This window comes from Pteropus medius, unplaced genomic scaffold, assembly GCF_902729225.1.
Source record: "Pteropus medius unplaced genomic scaffold, Ma_sr-lr_union100, whole genome shotgun sequence".
Classification (NCBI taxonomy): Eukaryota; Metazoa; Chordata; class Mammalia; order Chiroptera; family Pteropodidae; genus Pteropus; species Pteropus medius.
In genome coordinates, this window is record NW_024346771.1 from 658,872 (window position 1) to 678,295 (window position 19,424).

At 35.8% G+C, this 19,424-nt stretch overlaps 1 protein-coding gene across 5 annotated transcripts in view; it reads left to right on the forward strand.

Annotated features, from left to right (window-relative positions):
* Positions 1 to 19,424, forward strand: part of PLS1 (plastin 1) — a 104,523-nt gene that overhangs the window by 33,283 nt on the left and 51,816 nt on the right. Inside the window, exon 1 of one of the 5 annotated variants that reach the window (XM_039876478.1) lies at positions 5,854 to 5,872. The exons of 3 other annotated variants lie outside the window; for them this stretch is intronic. The gene's annotated coding sequence lies outside the window, so the exon portion shown is untranslated. Of the gene's footprint in view, positions 1 to 5,853; positions 5,873 to 19,158; positions 19,178 to 19,424 lie in introns of those variants that run through there. One more of the 5 variants, XM_039876477.1, reaches the window with a different exon arrangement.

The window sequence follows — 19,424 nt, forward strand, 5'->3', positions numbered from 1 at the left end:
CCAACAGAAATGGTGATGACATCTACATTTTGCCTCTTGATTTTTTTATAGTTCCAAACCACACCCATGTTGCAAATTGGCCTTTCTACTTGAGACCAAGTTCTTTTAAGATTAAAATCTGTAGCAGTAGGCAGAACACCTTAATGTGGAGTTGCTTGTTTTCTTTGGTCAAACACTGATTTTGGCAGAGGGTTATTTGAGAATAGACACAGTTTTGACAGACTGAATTTTAAATCTTCTGAATTGTTTTCTTGGACCTCCAAATCTCAGGTTACACCAACAGAAACAGGTATGCAAAAATTTTCCTTATGCTAATGGCAATAATCTAGCCTCAGATTCTAGAGTTGCTCTTTCATATGAGTGTGAAATTGAGACAATCCCCCTCATGTTTTTTTGCTTTTGTTCGTTTTTTAGTGCATTTCTTGATTTGGGGATTGGGTTTTGTTCAGTCAATGCAAATAGTAACCATGGTTGAGGGTCACATAATTCTTAATTCTCTCTCATTTTTTCTGTTTTGAAAACTTCTTCTTTAAGCAATACTTCTTAGTTAAGAAAGGACTGTTTTGGTTTATTCAGGGTTGGATGAGAAAGTTTAAATTTATAATTTTTGATTTGGCTTGAATTTTCCCTTTAGAAATATATAAAGAGTCTTAGGAAAATGTTAAAGTGGCTGAATATACTCTTTCTGTGCCATCTAGAATGTATCTGTATTATTACTTCAAAGCCTGATTCAGTCTGATGAAACAAGCTCTTCCAGTCTATAGTTTAATTGCGGATAAATAAAACTCTTTTTTTCCTAAAGAGATTCTGCAGACACATAAAACAGATAGTAGTAGAGAATATCGCCAGTGCTAGGACCATGGTAAGATTATATTCTGGCATCTGGAGTCTAAGAAAATATCTAAATTGAAATAAATTCTTTATTTTTGCTCTTCTGCATTTTTAAATACCACATATACTTGGACATAGTGCTTTTGTTTCAGAGCTTTTTTTCACTGTTTTATGAATTTGGGAAGAGGCTGAAAACTTTCATAAAGACAGTTTCCTTATAGTGTACAGATAAGCATGTTGCCTTTTACTTTGAGCATTTTTAATGGTTTCCAAAGTTGACTGAAGAACCATATATCTTTATCCTGGAAGCCATAGCAGCCTTACTTTCCTTCTTTTCTTAGTAAAGCAGAAAATGAGCAGTCCCCAGCCCATGTAAAACTGAGAAGGTCTTGAATGATGCATGTCGAGGAAACTTCGATACTGATACTGCTGGCAGTTTGCATAGGTCTTAGTGCCAAAGAATTAAATATTCTTAGTTTTCTTAAAAGAGGCCACCTTTTAAAAAGTTAAATATGTTCCTCTTTGCAGTGACCTGAGCTCTCAAACCTAAGTAGAAAGTTAAGACTTAATCTGCTCAGCTTTGTGAAGCAGTCAACCATTTAAATTTATTTTGTATGCATCATGGAATAGAGTTACTTTGTGGCTCTTCTTAGAGAAACAAACACAACGTGACCAGTTAACTAAAGAAATTAAGTGCCATGGACAAATTTCACATAGTTCTTTAAAAGAAAACCCTTATGACTTTCTTAGGAACCAGAATTCCCTTTCCTGTTTTATGCCTGGAACCCAGCAAAGGCTGTGCCCTGTGCCAGTTCTTTCATAATGAACCAGCCAAATGTTCAATTGTGTTCTTGCGGAGGAGGGGGATAACATTCCTTTATGATCCCCAGTTTAGATCATCTTACCACACAAAGCATGATATTTGATTACCCTTATTATGTTACTTTACATAGCTACAAATGTTACTAATGGTCTGGCCTTATCTAGCCATTAAAAAAGTCCATGTTCATGCTGATTTAGAGTCAGTGCTGTAAAAGACCCTGTTGCCAAGAACCCCAGTAATGTGAGCCTATGGAGAACAGAGCAGTCCTTGGGGTTAGGTATGAATTGTAAGCACTTACATCTTGAACTGTCTAACTGACTTTTTTCTTCAAAGTGCCGATCTTAATCACCAACACTCAATGTGTCTGGGCTTGAACTGCTTTAAGAATTATAAAAGTTTACTGACCTTTTCTGACCACATCCTTCTATTGGAATTGAAGTTTTAGTGTTCTTTTTCTCTCTTCCAAGTGTTTCCAACCCAGTCCTTAGTTTTGCAGGGTGGAAGAGATACTGTTATTAACCAGTAAAAATATGTTGTCGATAACTAATATCTAATGGGACAGTGTGCACACAGTGTATTTTTTATTGTCAAGGATAATGTTAGTTGTGTTTTACATAGTCTGGATGATTTTGAATTGTTTGTCCCACTTGTGGTCACATTTGCCTCTATTTTCTAATATAGGTAATGAAGACATATTAGGAGTAGAGGTGTCAGATCTGCCCTTTTCTTGTGTTTGGAGTATATTTTCAGTACTCTATTTCTTTGCTGCCATCTTTTAAAGCTACTTGGCCATTCAGTGAAGATAGGTTTGGTAGCAACTAGATTATATAATTCAATAAATCTACTCAACCAGGCATGCATAAACTGCAGGATGTCAGAAATGCTGAAGTGATCAAAGGAGTGACGGCCCACTGTCCAGCCTCTGCTTTGTAGCATGTCCTCTGCTCTCCTGGAGTATGCCTTGAACTGTTTGTGACATGAGATCATCTGTCAAAAGGACCCTAAGTTAGGATGCTGGTGAAAATACATATGTTAAATATTTGTAAATTTAGTTTCATTCCGATATTTCTTCCTAATATTTACTTCTGCACACTGGGAGACCATTGTTCTTGGTGACTGTGTTGTCTTCTGACAACATAAGGTGTGGCCTCCAGGGGTGTGGCCTCAGTTTTCCCATCTGTACATAGAGGGGGTTGGACTGAATGACTTTTAAGGTTTTAATCTGGATTTTGACCCCATTTAGTTTTCTATCTATTGTTTTTTTTAACTAGTACATATCTATTAACTCATCCTCATAAGTAAGTAACTCACTGCTTGGAAGTTGTTTCTATAAGAAATATTTTTCAGAAATATGGGTGAAGTATTAGGATATGCTTTTTAAGTCAAGATTTTAGAAATATCTGTTACACTCACACCACAACTTCAAGTCTCCTTACTCTTTGAGGGTAACCTAGCTGAAAACATTACCCCCTCAGGAAAATCTTTTTCAGACCTATTTCAAAATATTAGCTTCTGCTTTTTTCCTCTCATACAATTCTGTTTGTACATTTATCAGATGTGAATCATGGTTATGTATGTACATGTTTGCTTTTCATGAGGCAGTTTTTTATTGCTCAGTTTTATATTAGCAAGCCTTGCTGGTTAACTGATTGTTTTTCACTGAAAATGTTAAAGATTGATGCTGACAACATGTTCTCTAAGGAATTATTTTTAAATGTTTTCTTCCCAAGGGAACTCTTTTGAAAAAGCTGGGACTGGAGTTTATAACCTGGAGCCCAGAGACCTCTAGAAGATCCATGTGTGCTTGAGGGTATGGTGTGCATCCACCACTCCCTGAAATCATATGCAAAATTCAGATCTGGTACATTTTTCTGGGTGGAGGGCCTATAGCTTTTTATTAAAAAGCCTAAAAATCAAAAGACGTTGAAGAATCAATACCATAGGGAAGATATAGGCGTTTTGAATGTAAACTATTCACCTAAATTTCTATTTACCTCCTAACCTGATTTGTATCATTTTTGTATGTTTTCAGCTTTTTACAGCATTTATTATTATGAAAATCAATGGTAATATTGGTAATACTTAAACTATTCCCTTGAAAACACCATTTGATTCTTAATAATTTACTCATGACATCTTGCTTATGAGTGATAGTTCTTGTTGAATGTAATAAGTAAATAAATAATATTTTACTTATTTTTCTTTCACAAAGTTCAGGTCATTATTATTAACTAAGAATAAAATCTCTAGTGAATTTGCCTAGAGACTCTTATAGTAACTGAATAAACAGACTTAAAGGAAAAATCCATCACATTAAAACATACAAACAAAAAACACCCGATCAGGCAATTAATGTTATTTTAAGATTCTGAAATTAACTAAAGTAAAATAAAATCTTCTAAGATTGCAAAAATTGGGTAGGGTCAGACTAACTCTGTAAGCAGAATGACCTTGTGGTAGGTCCTGAGTACCTTTCTGTGCCTAGCTTTATGTGGATTAGAGGAAACAGGGACCTTGACACCATTGTTTGGGTTATAGCGCTCTGGTACTTACTAGCTGAGTATTAGGTAAATTAACCTTAACGAGTTTGAATTTCTTTTGCGATTTAACTAATATGTTTGGGGATTGTTTTATGGGTTAGAAATAATTTATATAAAGTGCCTAGCACATAGATTCACTCATATAGTAGATAGCATCAACTTAAAAAAAAAAAGTTATACTGTTAATTCTCTGTTTGTGCATTTCTGTGTCCAGGCAGGTCTGCTCTTTTAGCTTCCATTCATCATTTAGCCTTTCATTCCAGGTGCTTTTTATTTAAGCCTAATAATAAATCTTGACACACACAAGCCTTTCTTCTGTATTCCAAAATTGAAATGTTAACTTAGGGGAGTTGCTACATAATTTGCTTTAAAAACAGGCTTTCTGTTAAATTTTCTTAAAACCAAATTAAGAAGATGGTTAAGTAAAATGCATTATGGAAAGAAGAACCACTGTAGGTAGTTATAGGATGTGCTCTTTAAGTTTTCTATCATGTTTTAATTTAAAATAACAAAACATGCAAAAGAATAGTGAGAATAATAGAATATATACTCATATTATCTTTGCCCAGATTTACAAAATGTCAGCAAATTGCCATTTGTTTTATATATCAGCTCTTTATTTTCTGTAAGAAATGAAACATTAGAGATATGATTGAAGGCCTTCCCCTTTTAATCCCTTCCCTTGCCAACAGTCGAAAGTTGGCATGTGTTAATTATTCTTCCCATCCATCTTTCTATATTTTATGTTAACATTTCCATTAATAACATGGAGTACTATTTTAAATGATTAAATTTTTCACAAATGATATCTGATAAACATTTTTCTCATTTAACATTTTTTTCCAAGATTTTCTTATGTGAACACAGATATCTACTTCATTTTAACTGCTGTGCAATATCTTACTAACATTTTACTAAAATATTTTACTCATATTTTACTATTTTGAATGAATATTCTATAATTATCTAGTCATGACAATGAGCATTCAGATTATGTACAATTCTTTAATCCTGTAAACAGTGGTTTTCATTTTTTACCTGTATATTGGTATATTTGTGTAAGAGTTTCTGGGATACATTTCCAGAGTGGAGTAGTGGGTTATAAAATATGCATGGCTTCACCCCTTCCAGATATGCCACTTTGGAGAGCAAACAAGAGCTTCTGATTCCCTATATTCTCTGATTTCTTATATCCTCTCCAGCACTTGTAGTTACTGTCTATATCACTTTTTGCAACTTGATGGATTTAAGATGTTAGGTCATTGTTTTCATTTGCCTTTTCCATTTTGTGTAGCTATTACAATAATGTTTAAAATCTATGGCGTAACCCCACTTAAAAAGTCATACATGTATCTAAGAATGTATATATACACAAATGTTTATAAATTGAAATAGTCCAGAAGGATACCTCCCAAGTATTGCAGTAGGTCTAGGTTTTTATACTGAGCATCAAATAATTTCTAATTTATAAAGATAAAAAATTTTAACGTACAGTTTAAACTTTGGCTTCTAGCTAAGATGAAGTACCAGGGACTGAATTATTCTCCTTTCTGAAATAACCAAAAACAAAAGGCAAAATGGAAAAAAAAAATATGAAATGGTTGTTTTCAAGTTTTAAAAAACAGTGGAAATCAGCCAGCAAAGGACAGTGATCTTTCAGAGTCAGCAGACAAACAAGGTAAGCTCTTCAATTGCCTCATTTACAGTCTTGAGAGAGTTTTCAGGCTACAACTCAGGGAGGTGACTATGGGTAGAGAAGGGCTTCAGACTTGAGAATATGGGAAGACAAAGGCAGCTGGAGTTCACAGTATACATTACTGGAGAAAAGAGAACTGCACAGAGAATTTCACAGATGTGCAGAGGGTCCCCTTCAAGTATTCATCAGAGTTCTGATCAGCACATGTGTGTGAGGAAACTATCTGGAGGCTGGGAAAGAACTACCTGAAAGGAGTAAAAAAAAACAGTGCTTGGCTCTCACACCAGGTTTGGAATAGTGCCTGTTCCCACTAGCCAGACTAAAAATAGGTAATAATTTACAGGTATTGGGCAGAGTACTGAGAGCCATCTCGCCTTAATAGTGGGGAATAATTCGCTCTTGAGTATCGTTTCTCAGTCTCGGCACTGTAGACATTTGACGAGATAATTCTTTGTTGTAAAAAGGGCTCTTGTGCATTGTGGGATGTTCTGGCTTCAATACACTAGATGCCAGTACACCCCCTGAGTCATGGTAGTCAGAGTGTCTGTAGACATTGCCAGATGTCCTCTGTGAAGCACATAATGATCTCCTGTTAAGAACCACAGCCCTAGACTAAATTCTGTTCGGTCTTGCATAATAAAACTTCAAAGCAAGACCTGAAAGAGCAAACTCTTTCTAAGTAATTTAACTCCATCTGAGAAGAAAGATCAAGAATAGTTATAGGGCATTTTTTGCAGAAATAGAAAAAAATTCTAAAAATGCATATGGAATCTCAAGAGATACCAAGTAGCCAAAACAATCTTGAAAAAGAAGGACAAAGTTGGAGGCCTCATACTAGTTTCAAAACATATGACAAGGCAATAGTAATCAAGATGGTGTGGTACTGGTATATACACCAAAGGAACAGAATAGAGAGCCTAAAAATAAACTCTGTGTATATGGTCAGATGATTTTCAAAAAGGGTCCCAAGACTGTACAATGGGGATAAAACAGTCTCTTCAACAAATAGTGTAGGGAAAATTGGATATTCATATGCAAAAGGATAAAGTTAGACCCTTACCTTATAACATAAACAAAAAGTAACTCAAAATGGATCAAAGATCTCAATGTAAGACCAAAAACTGTTGAAAGCTTAGAAGAAAACAGGGGGAAAACTTCAGGAGATTGTATTTGGCAATGATTTCTTGGATATGCCACCAAAAGCACTGGCAACAAAAGCAAAAGTAGATAAATAAGACTGTATCAACTTAAAAACTTCTGTGCATCAAAGGAAACTCAACAGAATTTGCCCTCCATAGGTTGAAAAGGCGACCTACAGAATGGAAGGAAATATTTGCAAATAATATAGCTGATAACAGGATAATATCCAGAATATATAAGGAACTTTTACAACTCAACCACAATAAAAACAGCCCGATTAAAAATTGGGCAAAGGAGATATATAAATGGCTAATAAGCATATAAAAGATGATCAACATCACTAATTGTCGGAAACCAGCCGACCAAGTCAAACCAGGTACCTGAATGGGGGAGCGGGGACTGAGAAAAAAGAGAAGACAGACAGGGTGCAGGAGGGAGAACAGATCTCACAACTGTCTCTCCGAGTTTATTTCTTATGCTTCTTTTTATACATAATCTGTTTTGTGTATCCCAAAATAACATAATAAGATGGAGGTACAATTTTCGACACTCCCTTCGACACTCCCTTTGACTATTCTTAATCTTCTTGCTGGAATTCCACAGAACCAGCCTTTTTCTTTTTTATGCAAGCAGGCCTCCTGAGATAATCCATGCACTCTTTTGAATTTGGGGAGCTTTAGCTCCCTACAACTAATCATAAGAGACATGCAAATTAAAACCACAAAGAGATGTCACCTCACATTCATTAGGATGGCCAGTTTCAAAAAGCAGAAAATAGCAAGTGTTGGTGAGAATGTGGAAAGATTGGAAACTTTGTGCACTGCTGGTGGGAGGGTAAAATGGTGTAGCCATAATGGAAAACAGTATGGTTGCTCAAAAAGTTAAAAAAAAAAAAAATAGAATCATACCACATGATTCAACAATCCCAGCTCTGGGTATATGTCAAAAAGAATTCAAAGCAGGATCTCAAAGAGATATTTGTACACCTGTATTCATTGCAGCATTATTCATGAGCCAAAAAGTGGAAGCAATCCACTAATCATGTTAAAGATTAATGGTCTAAATACCCCATTAAGAAGCAGAGATAATCTGAGTGAAAACACATTTTGAATATAAAGATATAGATTAAAAGTAGTGGGATTGAGAAAGATATACCATGTTAGCACTAATCAAAAGAAAGCTGGACTCTGGCTATATTAACAACAGGCAAAGATTTCTAAGTGAAAACTATTATCAGGAATAAAGAAGATCATTTCAAAATGATAAAGGTCAACTCATCAAGAGGATAGAACAGTTGAAATATTTATGTACCTAATAGCAGATCTTCAAAATATATGAAGCAAAACTTGATAGAACTGCAGTGAGAAATAGATCCACAATTATAGTTGAAGATTTCAATTGAATAGAAGCAGTAAACAGAAATTCAGTAAGGATGTAGAAGATTTAACCCTATCATCTAATTTGACCTCATTGATATTTTAGAACACTACCCAACAGCAGTAGAACATACTTTCTTTTAAAGTACACACAGAATGTTTACTAAATTAGATCATATGCTGGGCCATAAAACAAGACTCAATAAATTTAAAAGTATTCAAGTCAGATCACGTTCTCTTACCCAATGAAATTCAATTAGAAATCAAATTAGGGAAATCTGCAAATATGTGGAAACTAACACACTTCTCTTAACCCAGATGAAAGAAGAAATGAGAAAGGGATTTAATTACTATTTTGAACTGAATGAAGATGAAAACACATGTGTGAGATGCCACTAAAGGGGAACTTATTGCACTAAACAACCATACTTGCAAAGAAGAAAAGTCCAAAATCGATGACCTTTCCCTAGAAACTATAAAAATTAGAGCAAAATTAACCTAAAAGCAGAATAAAGAAAATAATAATGATCAGAACAGAAATGAATGAGACAGAAAACAAAAATGATAGAGAAAAATCAGTGAAACCAAAAGCAAGTTTTTGAGATAATCAATGAAATTGGTAAACATCTAGCCAGACTAATACGAAAATAAAGAAGACATAAATCCATATAAGGAATGAGAGAGGTGACATCACCTCAGACTACAGATATTAAAAGGAATATAAAGAAATACTTTGAGCAACTTTATGCCAATACTTATTGATAATCTCCTTTTTTAAGCCTAATGATATAAGGTTAACTTTTTTCTCATTTTTTATAACATGATTTTTAACGACTGCCTGATATTCTTTTTATGAGAGTATTCAAAATTTTATTAAACAAATCCTCTATTTTTTTTTAGAAATTTACGTTGTTTTAGTTTTTTCATTATTGTGAGTAAATGATGAAATGAACATATATATACCAATATATTTCTGCTCATTTCAGATTGTTTTTATAGAATAATTCATATGAGTAGAATTCTTTTATCAACATTTTTGAGACTTTTGATTCTGTTGTTGCTAAATTGCCCTATGCAAAATTCATTTTAGTTGGCACCCCACAAGTGGGGTTTGTCAGTTTGTACCTCATACAACAGGTCTGTATGTTTCCTAGAACCACTTCTCCAAACTGATTATTATTGTTTCTTTTTTTATTTAAAAAAATTTTCAATTATAGTTGACATTCATTATATTATATTAGTTCTAGGTGTACAGCATAGTGATTACCCTAAGCTATACTTTACATCCCTGTGACTATTTTGTTAACTGCTGATTCTTGTCTTTATAAAAATATGGCTACTAATTTTCTGGCTAAAACAGTGGTAATTCATTGTTATTTTAATTTCCATTGGTTTAATGGCCATTTAAAAAAAGGATATTTTGAGTAGGTCAGTGATTTTTCTTAAACAGTCATATGGACCTTGTGTGACTACTAACTTGTCCACTTGTTATTTGCTTTTCCCCTAATGTCTTCTAAGGAAGTTGGATCTTTGGGTGGAAGTTGTGTCTGGTGGTAGGAGAAAAGATGCAAATTGTAGAAGCTGAAGAAAGAGTTGAATTGCTCAGCATAAGAAAAGTGATTGGGATGGAGCTTGAGGAAAGAAAGACCTTAGAGAAATGGAGACTGAAGCCCAGAGAGGACAGTTCAGGAGTTGTGACAGGGGAGGAGGCTTTCTCCCAGAGAGAAGTTTTGGGGAAAATGGGATAATTAAAGGAAATTTTGCAGAGTTTTGCCCAATGGTGTGCAATGTAAGTTATCTTCTCTACCTCTCCACAAAATCTTAAGTAAAATATTCCTCATTAAATTGTTAAGTTGGCTCTATCTGGGGGGAATATGTTGAAGCTGATGGGTACCGAATAAGAGCCAAATAGTTGATGGGTAGAGCCAAGGAGAGCAGAAATGAATCTCCTAAAGATGCATTAACAAGATACCAGAGTGCTGGATTAAAGCAGTGACAAGGAAAGACAGGAGAGGACATACTCCCAAATTCAGAGGTAGGATTTGGTGGTAAGTTATCCATTTTGGAGGGGAGAGGATAGCAGAGTCAAGATGACTTTGAGGCTTACAGCTTGGGAGACAGCATACATAGGAGATGTCTCAGATGACTGGGACTGACCTTAGGAGGAAAGGTCACTGTTTCCAGGCTTGTCATGGGGTTGTAGATGCTAATACTTTTGAATGGATAACATGGGCCCAGAAAGGGAAGCATCTCTCTGCCCACTGATAATAAAAGATAAAAGATCTCCATTGTTCCTGTTCTCATATAAGCTCTGGGGTCCTGTTATAGCTCAGAGAAAGGAGAGGGCTCAATATAACACTAGTGTTGGTCTTCTCAGGTAATCATATTGAGTAAGCCATAGCGCAAACTTTCATTTAGTTCAGGAAAATAAGAAATATTTTCTGAGAGTTGTAGAAAATTTCATACCTTTACAACTTATTAATTTTGTTATTCAAATTTTCTATATCCTTATTTTTCACTAATTAAACTATCAGTAGTTAACACTTCCTATAGTAGTTGTCCTCACATTAATTTCTTTTTTTTTATTTCAAAAGTTATAAAACTCATGTTATCTAAACATTACTGCCTGTGTGTCTTAATGTTGCCTGTATTTTTCTTTAGTAGTTTTAACTTTGAGTTCTATTTTGATGTCAGTACTCTTAGCCAGCAATGCCAGCGACTTGTTCTGGAACACTGAGTACATCATTTACCCCTAAGTCTATGCTAATTCTTTCTTATGTGGAGTAAGGAGTGTGGACTGGATTTTATAAATGTTATAAATCATTAATCTTCATTATGTCTCAATTTCTTTATTGGGATACCTATGTCCGATTATGAAGTGATGGATGTGAACGTGCTTTGGAAAGTATAAAATGCTTGATAAATCTTTCTAATACCAAGATTCTGGCAAGAGAAAGTTCCGAGAGCTGGTAGTTGGTACTGCTTCCTTCCATTCTTCACTAGCAAAAGGTTCTTGGGCAAATATCTAGTTGTACTATGACGGTGACCATCTCTTGTGAGTAGGAAAAAATTCTAACCAATTCTTCAATTGGTAGCATGCAGACTGATAAAAGAATGATAAAGCTATAGATTTAAGAACTACTAGTTGTACTCTTTAAGAAAAAAACTGTGGTAATCATTTGATAGTTAATTCTTTGCAATTGTTTGAAAGTATATTTGGTACTAATGACTTTTATCTATAATTTATAGAAACAGGATTTTTAGGAAAAGATTTCTGTGGATCCTTGAAAAACCACACGTATATATGATAAGTGCATCCATTGCCAGTTAATAAAGAAGGTTAGAGTTGGCTTCTACAGGCTGTAAAATAAAGTACCTCAGAGTTTCAAGTCCTGAAAACACTGTTTTAACGTATCTTTGTAAAAAGTGAAAAACTTCACGTTTAAACCAACATGTGCTTCAGAGGTTAAAGTTCAGACCCTGACATGGAAACACCCTGGGTGAGACTCTTCTGCTCACTTGGACAGAAGTTGGATCAGAATGTCTGTGTTGCTGCAAATCATTAATATAGCAATTCTTGGCTGGAAATGGGGGGAAGCAGATTATAAATTTAGGAAGTAATAATGGTATTAAGTACTTGGAAGTGACTCTCAGCTTCTTATTCTCCAAAAGCTCTTTGGTGCTGGTATTGAGTTATTTATACTGAATGAGATATTTGGCATTAAAGTTAGTTATAATCTGAGCACTTATCTCCCTAATATATAATATCCTATGACTGAATAATGCTTAGAAAATAGGAACAAGGTACTTTCCCAGAGACCAAAAGAAAAGGATGATATAAAATAATTCATATCATTCTCACAAAGCTCCTTTAACCCTTCCATCCATTCCTTGAGTTTCTGTTAAAAGAGATCGCACTGTGTACACACATTGCTGTAACTGTTCTATTTTGGAAATTCGAGTTTATGGCAGGAAATGATCACAGAGTATATAACTTGAGATACAGGGATAGAAGAAGATATATGGAGACCACCACTAAAAAGACAATATATAATTGAAGGTCTGGACTTGGCAAACACCCTGGGCTTGGATCCCAGCTCTACCACTTATTGTGAAGCTTTTGGTCTTAATTTATTTCACTGTAAAATGGAAATTGTAATATTACCAACCTCGTATCGCTGTGAAGATTGAGATAATGTATACTACTTAGAACAGTGCTTGGCCAGTGCTGAGCTCCGTAATTGTTTATGTAACAATAGTTAAAGGGGTACGGAAAGTCTCCTTTGCCTTGTTTAGACTGTCATTATGTTTGAATGCTGTGTTTTGTGTTTTTTTTTGGGGGGGTGGAGAGAGTAGGGGAGATTTTATGAGTCTTCTTTCAGATGTTTTTGATTGGATGAGATGAGTTCAGATCAGATCAGGAGAAGACTGTTAGGATAGTATGCTTGCATTTACCTGGGAGTCAGATTTAATCCTTTGTCTTTGTTTCATGCAGAAGGCAAATGAACCTAGGACAAAGAAGATTCTCTGCAGGTGTAGGTCTTTTTTTCTCAGTATCCCTTGACCACAGAGATGGGCATGTGGCCTGAGCTCTGCCAACCAGACAGACTAACATCCTGGGAATTAGATTCATCCATTGACAGTGGTAATTGAACTTTCTGGAAACTGTGCTCTAAAGTGGCACATCATAGATTCCAATGTAGAGCTCCTTAGAGCTTCCTGGTACCTGTACTTCCAGAGCCTCCTTGTTCAGGTCGCCTATGATTCTTTGAGCCAATCCCCGGTGCCCTTCCAGTGTGTTCCTTTTTTTGGCAAATTTTGCTAGAGGCAGTTTTTGTTGTTTACAGTCGAAATACATTAACTAGCACAAATGCAAGGTAGATTAAATGTTTCCTTTGTCAGTGGGTAAAGAGACACAGAAGAGTTGTAGAAGTTATTGAAAATTCCTTCCTAAAAAAATGTGGCTTAGAGTGAGAATATCACTTGTTTTCTGAGGTATGTAAGAAATGAATTGTTAACCTACATGAATGGAAAAAGGAAGAATCTTTAGCCTGTTCTGCTTCAAATACAAGTTGTAGCATGCTGGAGTCTTTGGAGATGGTAGGGATTATTTTTCATATGTCAGAGATGGACATTGACAATAGGCAAAAAGACTAACCAAGAAATTAAAGGCTTTCAAAGAAGTGACACCTTTTGATAAGGATCACTCACCATCATTGTCACCAGGAAGTTAAAAGTGGAGTTTTAAACCAAGTATTTATATTATATTGCATTATCACCTTGAAATTTTTATGTTTCTCAAAGGCAATGGTATATCTTACATTTCTTCTATAATTAAAAATTATCAGGTGATAAGTTGCTATAATACAATATAGATGCTTAATTAAGAACTCCATTTTGCCAGATTGAGTGCTCTGTGGGGAGAAAGTTAAGAATTTTCTCCCTTAGCTGGGATTTGCATCTTTCTCTCTCTCTGCCTGTTCATTTTTCAAGGTCCAGCCTAAATGGTACCTTCTCTGTAAAGTCTTCCTTGAATCTTTCAGTAGGAAGAGTCTTCTTTTCCTACTTATTTTATCTTATTGTGGTTCTGGAGGTGGTGTTCTAGTTTATTTTGAAGGCTGATCATTAAGTAGGGACTGTGTTGGGGGTCATGTTGAAAAGGGGATCCTGAGGCAACTCAAGGCTCAGTGGGAAAGCATTGCAAATGGGCGAGAGTGTCTCATGTGTTTGCTGTTATCTATTGTGTATTGAATCCCTTACTAGATTGCAAATTCTTTGAGAGGCAGGTTCCTGTGTTAGTCACCATTTGATTGTCTTCAGTACTTGGTACAACACTTAGCACCCTAGATGTTCTCAGTGAGCATGTGCTGAAATGAACTGCTGGCAACAAAGAGATTCATGGTGAAATTTGAGCTGTCCTTTGAGGACAGGTGAAGATTTGGATGCGGGACAATAGAGTTCTAGGTACAGGAAATGACTAGAAGAAAAATGATGGGACACTCAGGAAGAGGCCTCAGGAGAAAGAGAAGGCCTTTCTAAGGGGATAAAGGGAAACAAGAATTGTCAACAGGGAAGAATTAGAATCTAGAGGCATAGGTTTAGCTGAAATTGTTGAGGGCAAAATCTGATGAAGGAAGTTGTTTGAAGTATAGTTTAAAGGAACAACAACAACTAAAAGACAAGGGAAAATTCATTTGTGGGAGATATCAGCTTTTAGAATATTTTCCTCCTCTAGAGTTTAAAAAATAGAGATTAATCAGTCAGTTTGTGTAATTTGGAACAGAGATATAGTGACATCTCATGAAATTATTGTAAACTGGAAGTCCAAAACAACAATAAAAGCAGCAAATAGATTTGACAAAGAGGCCTGTCATTTCTAATGTTTCTACTTAAAGTTTATTTCAGGCCAATTTCTTTGAGAAGCCTTAACCTAACTTAAATATCTGATCATGTATAAAAATGCTATTACAAGAATAGATAGTCTTATTTTTTTCAGCCTCATTCATCCATGAACTCTTGTTTGCCATTCATTGTTGTTCCCTTTGTGCTTGGAAGCACAGTACTGTGCCACACAGTGATTGTGGTACAGGTCTTGCTGAGGTCTGAATCAAGAACCTCTTTGGAAATTGAACCAACTTGCAGAAATGTGATGCTTGGGGATAAACCATGCAAACATCCTGGATATGCAATGCATTAGTAACTTCCCGGTTTTAATCATTTGTTGACTTTGAATGTTATTGCAACTAGATTGTCCTGCCCTGCTTCACACCAGAACAACCTTCCATTTCTCATAATATATTACTACTCAATTTGTCATCTTTAGTTAGAGATGAATTAAGACAGAAATGAGAAGAATTTTTCTGGATAAATTCTCAGGGGAAAAGATCCTAAGAAGCTATAGGCCTGAAGGCCGTTAGGCTAGGAATATAATCTTCAACAGTGCTGATTGCTGTGGTAGCAACCATAAACTGTTCTGTAGTTCACTGATACACTGAATATCTGGAATTAGGTGTGATGGTGGTAAAATACAAATTATGACAAAAATAATGTTTCTTATCTAGATGTAAACTTATTCAGAAAATATAATTATTGTTAATTTTATTTCCCAATTCAGAATGTCCAAATATTCTCTATTCTTTGAGGAACTGACCCTCTTTCCATTTCCTTTTTATAAATTGTATCTGTTTATTGCTCTTCTTATGTTAGTTTGGACTCTTCATTATAAGCAATAGAAACCCAGTTTAACTAGCTTTTTTAAAATATCATTTCCAGTAACCAAAAAAATATAAAGGTTTCATTCAGCACAGTGGACTCAATCTGCCAGGTCACGTTTTCTCTTACCCATTTGTTCTGCTTCCTGCCGTGTTGGTTTTGGCTTCATTCTCAGCTCCAGGTTCTCTTCTTGTGGAAGCAAGATGGCTACAGCTGCCTCAACCTCTATTTTCTCATGAATATTGACCCAGGGGAGTGTGTGGGACTCTCATTACAGAAAGCTCCACAAAAGCCTTCTTATATCTTGTTGGCCTCAATTGGCTTATATGGCTATCCATAAACCAAATCACTGTGGCCAGAGAATATAATGTGCTAATTGGCTTGGACCCGGAGCTTCACTCAAATAGCATGGATGAATTATAGGGAATGAATGGAACCCCCAAACTAAAACTAGTGCTGTTACCAGAAGATGAGCAATAGTTGCTGGAAGAGAAAATAAAACACGTTGAGGAAATTATACTTGAAGTGTTGATGATGTAACATTATATGATAAGTACTTGAGTAATACTGTCATGTTGAATTTTTCCAGAGCCAGAGAAGTTTTAAAGGTGGGGAGTGAGGCTAGGGGAGAGTAGGTGGGGTATAAATAATAAATGAGAAGAAAAAGATCCTGGCATGGTGGGCAGATCCAATTACCTGAGCTAGGAATCTGTAATCAATGGGCTTCTGACCTGTTGGCCCCTATTCTCTCAGAGGAGCTGACATTGGGAATTGTTCCTCTTTGGGATCAGAAATATGGTGAGTGGTGCATAACTGAGGTTTGATTTTGACACATTAGGAGACAAAATATTTTCGTCTGGCCCTTAAAGCTAATTTATTGGAAGTGTTTCTAGAGAATCACAGCATTTCCAAGACCCCTTGGGAGACCAAGTGAAATAATTCAGGATTAGGGAGTTGTGGAACCAAAATTAATAGACTGGAGTTCTAGTGTGACACACATGGTGCTTTATAATAATTCAAATTGTTTTCCAAAGTTTAAAGATCAAATTTCACATAAAAATAATTGATTTCTGACTTTCTTTTAAAAATCAGAAGATCTGGCCACAGTTCATTGAAACTCAGCAACGGCTTCCCCTTTAGGAGCCCCAGGCATTGTGCACACATCAGAAAAGGGGTAAAGGCTGGGGAGTCAGATATTAAGTTTCATTGCTCCTCTAAGACTTCAGAGACCAGGAAGAATTTTCACGGGCTGTGGAAAAGAAGTGTTGCCGAGCTTGGGGCCACGGGACATCACTGATCAGCAGGTCTTAAGAACTGATGCCCACGTCATGGATGGTCATTTCCTCAGCTTATACAAGTTAGTTGTATTCATTTAATGTTGAATTTGAAGAGAGCTTGAGGCTTCAGGAAGGTACTGGAGACTAAACCCTCCCCTTTCTTTCATGCTTCCAAATGGTTCCAATCAGAGCCTTCTATGGATCCTCTTGACCTAAGTGTTGATCAATAAACTCTACTTTGTATATTTTATGTATATATTTAATGCAGTTTTATATTTCTCAACTAAAAAAAATCACTATTTTGGCTCTGCGAACAAAGGAGCAAAGATTTTCCCAGCCTGTAAACAGGCTTCAGTGGAGAAGCTGTGCCTGTGCCACTGGAGGCATCAGTGTACTTGTCTGGGAGGAGCTGAGGACACAGAGTGGGAAGCAAGCTTTATATATCATCCCTCTCTACCAGGCCATCCTTTCATCACTTCTGCACTTACAACTTTAATTGTTGGGCTTCAAAACTGACTAGGCACCTATTTGGTGTTAGCTGGGGATAATGGGGAGGATTCTGGGGCAATGACTTGTGAGAAGAAACTGTTTATTCATTTTTTTACATGCTGATTTAACCATTCAACTATAACTATTCAGCAACACTTAACAATTCTCACTCATTCATTCAGTTACACAAGTCAAATAACTTTTGAATCTCTGTGCTTGGGTGATCAAATCCTATACTAGAAGTGGTAAAGGTCAGAGTTGTGAATCCAGCAGCCTTCATTTCAATATGGTGACTTTCCTTGGGAAAGTTATTTTTTTCCAAGTCCTTCTATATAATCTTTTTGTTTTGCTGTTTTGTCTGATTCCATTTCTGGACTCAAACTACTTGTTAACTCACCACATGCTTTGACGTTGGTATTCTGGTTTGGGTCATGCTTGCCCCACCCCCTACTTACAGTTTGCTTATTGAGGAAAGAGTTTTGCCACAACATGAATCCTTCACATGCTGAATACTTTTCCAAGAACTTTTGTTTCTGTTTTCTTCAAAAGTCTTTAGTCTCTGTTTCTTTCTCTTATTCTTGTTTTCTCTTAAATCTATATGTTTGCATGTGCCTGTGTGCATGTGTGTGTGCACACTTGCCCACTCACACCCCCACACCTTTTAGCCTTCCTTCTCTTATTGCCATTCCATATGCTGCAGTTGCCTTGGCTACAATTAGTCCAAAAATTTCCAACCCAGAGTCATGTATGCTATATGCTGAATGACTCCTATGGTAAATGATATATAGTATGTAAAGTGGTCCCTTTAAATCGAGATTTTAACAGCAAATGAACTAGGTGATGATTCTAACTTGCTTATCAAAGAAAAGTAATAAGATTATTTTATATCATTTACAGAAAAAAATCAGTTTTAATTAAACTTCTCAGATATTTATAGTTGAACCTCATCAGCATTATATTAAGTACAGTTCTAGAAGACACTAATTCTTATTCATCTTTAATTTTCTATGCTTAGTCCATTTAAATAGTAAGTCAAATAGTATATATTTGTTGAATACTTGAATGTATGAATTTAAATTTCCTTACTAAGGACTAAATATTGGGCTTTGTTACTGGAACAAAAGGGATCTGTTTGCCTGCGCACGCGTCAAAGAAAAGATACTTGCAGGTTTACAGCAAAGAAACTAAGGATTTATTTCAGGGAGTTGCAAGTCCCAGAGACACAGGCGAGCTAATGCTCTTAACAACCTGGCTCCTGGGTGTCTTGGGAATACAGATTATATAAGGAAAAATCGTCATAGAAACTAAGCATTGTGTTCAGTTCTGGAATCAGCCATGGCGCCATCCCTTCTGGTCCCGTGGCCTGGTCCTGTGGGTGGTGGAGTTATTGTTCTGCCTCAATGGGCCTGGGGCTGAAACATATTTAAGGCTAAGATGTTATCCTTAGTGTAACCGAAATATTTTCCCCATGACTATAGACCTGAGGCTCAAATCTTATGTCCTAAGGCTTAATGATTAAATGAGCAGACATACAAAAGTAGAGGATGGAAAAAGCAAGTAATTCACAATGCCATTATCTGGGCAAAACCAGATTGAATCAGAAAAAAAACTATATTAAAGAAATGAAATGAAGTTTGTGTGCAGTTACAGATTTAGGTAGTGTGGGAGTAATGAGAAGGTTAATACTTGGAAAAATTGAAGCAGAAAAAAATACATCATCAAGATAACAGCATATGGTCGACCCTTGAACAACACAGGGGTTAAGGGCACTGACCTCCTATGCAGTCGAAAATGTGCGTATAACTTTTTCACAACACTTGAGCCTACTGTAGGGGAGGTAGCTATGAAATTATTACAGTAGTACAGCATGTACTATAGTAATTTTATGCAGTTATGATTTAATACTGTATCTTTGTGGTGTTTACATTTCTCTTGACTGCAAATGATGCCGTGTATGCTCTATAAGTGTTGGTGTGCATAAGTTTTTATAAATTTTAACTTTTTTATAAAAGATTTGTGTATATTTCATGGTAACATTTT